The sequence below is a fragment of the Parasteatoda tepidariorum genome, chromosome 4, assembly GCF_982258835.1.
Source record: "Parasteatoda tepidariorum strain Cologne lab strain chromosome 4, Ptep-v5.0, whole genome shotgun sequence".
Taxonomy (NCBI): domain Eukaryota; kingdom Metazoa; phylum Arthropoda; class Arachnida; order Araneae; family Theridiidae; genus Parasteatoda; species Parasteatoda tepidariorum.
Window position 1 is genome coordinate 106,865,551 of NC_141758.1, and position 6,891 is coordinate 106,872,441.

Consider the following 6,891-nt stretch of genomic DNA (forward strand, 5'->3'; position numbering starts at 1 on the left):
GTTTCATCAAAATTAACCGGAATCTTTGGAATTTCTTTTGAAAAAAAATTTTTTCTTCTCATTTTCTAATTCACACTGGGAAAAATACTTTTTTAAAAATTTCTTTTCTATTACTTTAAAATTTCTCATGCATAAAAAAATCTTAAAATTGCAAGATAAACTAAATAAAAAAACCTTCAACTTATGACATTCGTGAAATAACAGAATATATCATTGTAAGTCTCAAAACAATTTTTAAAAATTAAAAACTTATCATTTAGTGTGCAACACTCTCACCCAAATAGTTTGAGTGCTCCGCTATGACAAAAAGCCTGACTATTAGCATGATTAATGACTTAGTCGTTTTCTTTTAATATTATTAGTTAAATATATGAAGCTCTTGGTAATCGTTAGGTAATTTATTTTTTCACACTGTCCCTATTATCTTGTTCAAATTTTCAATCTTTAATAAAATACTTTTTATTCATACACTCAACTTCAAATACATTTTTTTAAACTTGTACTGGATGACACTTGACGTTGATACAGTTTCTTAAAATATTAATTCATTCATTAAATAGTGATGAGCAAAAATCGAAATTGAATTTTCTGATTGGCTGAGCATTAGTCATTGATTAAAATTTTACTATAAGCGATTCATTTTTTCACATATTTTGAAGATAACATCGGCGATAATTTCTAACTTATAGCTCTATTTGAACCAAAAAAATAGTTGATTGCGCGCATTTGAATATTAAATTATTTTACATTCTCTGTGTCAGATAAATTCAGTAAAGAACATGACGTGATAGCACGTGGGGTGCACGTCACCCAATTTATACTTTTATAGTTTTCCTTCTTTCAATTCCTACTATTAGTTCAATCTCTCCCTATATATATATTTATGTATATTATTCAATTCAATTATGAATATTATTCAATTTTGAATAAAATACTTTTTATTCATCAATTCAAGTTCAAATGCACTTTTTTAAACTTGATGTTAATACAGTTTTTTTCAAATATTAATTCATGAATTAATTTTAAGTTAATTAATTTTAGTTTTATATGGGAGAAAATTTTTTTATTAAATAAAACGTAACTAAAATAAAATTTTCTTTATTGACCGAAGTAGGAATTGACTTTGACTGTTCTATTTAGATAAAATTAAACAGCTGCTTGAGGGATTAGTCTAGCTCAGTGATTCTCAACCACTGTGCCGCGGCACTTTTGCGTGTGCCGCCAAATTTTTAAAATGTGCCGCTAAATATTAGAAATGGTACAATAAAAGTCAGAAGGCCTTTTTTTATTACGAGTAAAGTTTAAATTAAAGAAAAATGTATATATATAATATTATATATATGTATTATTATACTTTTTACAAGTTTTCCACCCTTTAACCACGTGAACATCTTTCTCGGTGATTGTCTTGTCTATGACAATCTTAAAATAAGAAGGAAGAGTTTAAATTGTCTTTGACAAAAAATGTTGAAATAAATAAAAAACTCAATGACTATTAAAATTACTAATTAACAGAAGAAAGAAAGCTAAATATTAACTTTCAAACGGAAATAAAAGCTAATCATTAAAGTAAGCTATGCAATTTATAATTCTAAAAACAAATTAACAAAGGATGACTAACAAAAAATAAGCTAACAATTGTTAATTAGTTTTATTGCTAATTATTAAGAAATCGCAAAATAAATTATAATTAATGTAAAAAACTAACAGTTAATAACAATAGAAAACAAGCTAACAATTAATAACTAGCAAAAATATAAATAATTCTTACTAACTAATAAAAAATTAGTCGAAAGAAATCATTAATCCCATAATAAACGTGCTTTTGTAGTACATATTATTTTATTTCACATTCAAAATTATTGTCACAAACTATTTAACAGACTGTGTTATAGGTAAGTAAACAACTTTTAAACTAATTTTTTTCATTGTGTGCAGTCAAATTTCGAAATCGTTACAAGTGTGCCGCCGCCAAAAAAAGCTTGAGAATCACTGGTCTAGGTCAGTGGTCGGCAAAGTGCGGCTCCAGAGCCGCATGTGGCTCTTTGGCTCCTTAAGTGCGGCTCTGGCACAAATATCCACGGAAGGCGCAATAATATTTTAATTTAAGAAAAACTTGGTAAGAAAACAGCAGAGCAACTTCAGCATTTGTCAAAAATCCTCTTAATGCTATGATAACCGAGTTGAAATTTTCCCTTTTTGAAATTGACATTCGAAGCTTTAAATACAATTGCTGGATTTAAAAAGCAAGGAGATATGGCGCTCTAAATTCGAACGTCTTTGTGTTGAATTGGAGAAGAAAAAATTTGATCTTAGTTCACAACACAAGTGGTCTGCTTTGAATGACCTGGAGAAGGAAGACATGATCATTTTCAACGCTTGGAATAGTATTCCTGACTCTTACGATCAGCTGAAAAAGATCGCTTTTGCTGTTCTTTCCCTTTTCGGTTCTACATATATATGAGAACAATCTTTTTCAAGCATGAACATTATCAAGAGTAAACTGAGAAGTCGTCTTATTGGTGAGAACTTGGATTCATGCCTAAAATTAAAAACAACAACATACAAACCTGACTTACTCAAACTTTCCAAGCACATTGTTCGCATTAATAAATATTTATTAAGTATGAAATTTAGTTTCATTTAGTGTACTACTTATTTAATGTAATAAAAGTTTACTAAACAAGCAGATTTGACTCCCAATTTTTTTTAAAATTGTTGTAATGTTCATATTTGACTCTTTGGCTGATAAGTTTGCCGACCACTGGTCTAGGTTATAACTCAAGGCAAACGCTCTTCATTTTCTCAAAAAGAATACTCTTCAAATAAAAAGTGCTGGATTTGGAAATGGTTTATAAACTCACATAAGTGGACTATCATCATTTTCTGAGAACAAACACCTGTATTTATTAATTTTTAATGATTTTATTTGACGGGAGGAAAAAAAAGATTATTTTTATCGTTAAATATCTTCTTAGGGGAAGAGAGAAGAAAAGTTCGAATACAAGAACAATCGTTGCAAGCGGTGAAATTGTGAGTTTCACCTCCTTAAATTGAAAATTTTTTTTTAAAAATTATTTAGTTTATTTTTAACTTTTTATTGCAATCATTGGACTAATTGTCTCGATATATAAGTTTCTAACCCCCTTCTTAGCCTAAAGAGTCTTAAATAATAGAAGAGGACGTCATAGTACGGAAGAAAATTTTCCTCACAAATTCTCTTTTTCCTTCATTACAAATTTAAAGTGTAGAAAAAGTGAGTTCAGACTAACATAGAGTAAACCATGAAGTTTCAAATACTAAAAAGAAAATTTTAAAATATACAAATGAAAGTAAATTATGATAACTTAGGATTAAGCAACGGCGAAGTTCTCTTCATATAATTCGTTTTAATAGTTTGAAGTGTTATTTTCAACCATTGAAACTTCATGACGTTCTTTTAAATTAATAATGAAGGGGAAAGAGAATATGGGACAAAAAGTTCTTCAGCGGTATGGTGTCCTCTTAAGAATTTAGACTCAAAGTGCCGAGTTCCTAAAGTGAAAAATATAGTTCCGAATGAGGGGTAATATTTCCTGAAAAAGGGTTTTTTTTTATCTAAAAAAATTAGCTGGAATGGTGTCAATGTTTTCTATCTTGCAACTCATTGTTATCAGACACTTATCAAAATTTGCCGAAAATGAGTTCTGACGGTTTGAGTCTGTTTTCTAAAGAAAGCATTTGAGCTGCTTCGACACTCTTTAATTATGTATCTTCTTAGAAGGTGTTTTATAATGGATTAATTAATCAAGCCCTTATTTGTAGGAATTCTTCTCCTGTCACGTGAGAGTTCAGTTACGCACCATATATTTAGTACCATCTTGGCCAGCCAAGATAGCAACCATGTTTCAGATACTGGAGATTAAGATAAGAATATCTTAATGTTATGTTTATACGAATACTAATGGTTTAAAATGTTATGTTTATACGAATACTGATGGTTTAAAATGTTTATACGAATACTAATGGTTTAAAATTTTATGCTTATACTATCTTTTTACATAAGAGGTGTTATCAATTTTAAATAGGTGCCGTAGTGAATTGATATTTAAAAAAAAGTCAAGCAACACTGGCTGCGGTTAGGGTGCGGGTGGATGACCACTTGGATCAGCCCGCGAAAGGGCCAAGGGTGTGCTGTATGGGTCCTTGTTAAACTGCTCTACCATCAAGTGTTCGACTTCGCGCGCGACACGGGGGTGCCATCCCCTCTGCAGAGGATCAAAATTGTGAAGGTATGTCTTCGGATCATCCCCAGGGATGTTTCCCAGACCGTCGCCAATAGCCCATTGTGCAGCTCTAGGGCGACGTAAATAAACTACAACAACTGCATTTTAAATAGTGTGTCCCAAAAACTATAAAAAAAGTATTATTACAAAAAATATAAATGCCAAAATAGACTGTTTTTAAACAATTTCACTGGTAAAATTAGCTGAAAGAACAAATCTTTTTTTTAAATAAAAAACTAAGAAAGGAAATAAAAAGAAAGCTCGCCAAAATATCATCCGATATAAGAGAAATATATATGAGAAAACAAAAAGTCCAGTCAAGAGGAACAGTAATTACCTATAGGCCTATAATTACTTTATCAAAAAGCTTCAAATGTCTATGATTCGTTTGGTTATGTTCTTACATATTTAGCAACTTTTTGTCAGATTTTCAACAATAATAAAAAAGGAACATTTTTATTTGACATTAACATTGTTAATTACACAATGCTAAATTTTAAAACTTGAGAGCAAATTTTTGATTGCTGCTAATATTCACTTTGCCCGACACAATCTTTTCAATGAAATGAATGAATTGTTTCTGTTAAAAAGACTTAAAAAAACAATGGAAAGAAGATTGACTTCACTTTGTTTCAATGGTAGAAGTGCCTTGATCCAGGAGTTCCCTTGTCTTCTGGATTGGGTTCAAAATTAAAATCTGTGGAGGTGAAGATTTATAGTCATAAATTTGGAATTGAGTCGGCTGTTCAATGCCGGTCAGAACTGAAATCGTGGAGGATATCTTTCCTTTTTGACATTGCGCTAGCGAATTTCCAAGGTGTCTTATTCATGGGGAAAATATGCAGGGCCGGCTAATGCATGTCGCGGCCCCTAGGCAATGCTCGTCCCGGCCCCCCCCCTACTGTCTTCTGACTTCCTAATATATTTTTTCGCTAACACAACACTTTATTCATAATTACGCTGTTTTTTACTACATAGGTATATTATCACATTATTCAATAAAAATATTGAATCCAACGAAAAGAATATAAGTAATTAATATATGCATTTAAAAAAAATCATACAATAAGCTTAAATATTAACTCTTCTAACTTTTTTTGTTACAAAATCCTTTAAACCTTTAAAAGTTAACCTTTTCCAATACGTCATTTTCAATTGCCATTATGGCCAATGAATTTAAACGGTTTTGAGACATAGTTGAACGAAGACAGTTTTTAATTCATTTCAATTTGGAAAAGTTTCGTTTTTCAAGCATGCTGTGTTCAAAAAGCTGCTCTTGCTGTATAGTCATCTGATTAGTCGGCGTTAAAATTACCGCGATAAAATTGCTTGCGATTATATTACTGCGTTATATATGAACTAACTACCATAATATTAATATCTAATTTGGAATGCGTTCAGAAATGTAGTAAAATAGCGTCGATGTAATGTACAGAGCAAGACAATCGTCATTGAAATTTCGAATTAAATTTTTACTGTTTAAGAAACATTGTCAATTTTTTTCTCTGTAGCACAGGGCCCCTGAACGTGGCGGGGCCCCTAGGCAGTTGCCTACAGTGCCTAAAGGATAAAACGGCCCTGAAAATATGCCTTTCGATAGGGAAAAACAGATTTTACTCACACGTTGGAAACGTTGAATCCTGCTATCAGAATTCATTTTTGAAAAGAAAAAAAACATCAACTTTACATATACTAATTATTCATAACTTTTTAGTAAGTATGCTTTAATAAGTAATGCTTCCTTGATTAGCCTAAATCATCTCGTATATTTGTATATTTATTTTTAAAAAAACTCTGGTGGAGCAAAAATTATTAATTGGATCAGTTTAGTAACTCGATCTAACAATCGATCGACCAGTTTAGATCGATCACTCAACAAAATAAAATATTCTATTTGAATTGCAAATTTGCCAAGTTTTGTTTGGGTAGTTTTATTCGTTTGATGGTAGTTTTTCAGTTGTAAAATAAATTATAACTTTAACCCTTTCAGATACGGAAAATTTGAGTTAATTATTCCATGAGTAACTGAGTAAAGAATTATACTTTAGGCTGCTTTGTTAAAAAAAAAGGATGCAACAATAATGTTTAACCCTTTGGTTACGGTGCACCATGTTGTACCATCACATGTGGTCTTCATGTTGTATCAGCCGTAAGCAAACGGTTAAAAGTGGTAACAGTGTTCCCTTGTTAAACCGTAAAAAATATGCATATAGGATTGAGAAAGTCCAGATTATAATAATTATTTTGGGACTTTTCGATAAAACATTTCTCACTAGGCTCTAATCGTTAGAACTATTGTAACTATCTAAAACACAAAACTCACCGACAGTTTATTTTTGACTGAATTCAGGGTAAGAAAATCTGAAATTTTTATTCCACTGAAGTTTTGCAGCTTGTGCTCCGACACTATTTTTCTAAGTTAATCTAGATTAGAAAACTGAAAGATATGATACAGTAAAAGCTCGATATAACAAGTACGGTGCGTTACGAGGAATCCGCTTATTACGTCGTAATCCCAAATCACCGTCCAAATGCTATTACTAAAATACAGAGAATAAACGTCTGTAACGAGTTTAAAAGAACCTATCCTTCCACTATTAAGACGCTATTCCACTTCCACTATTTT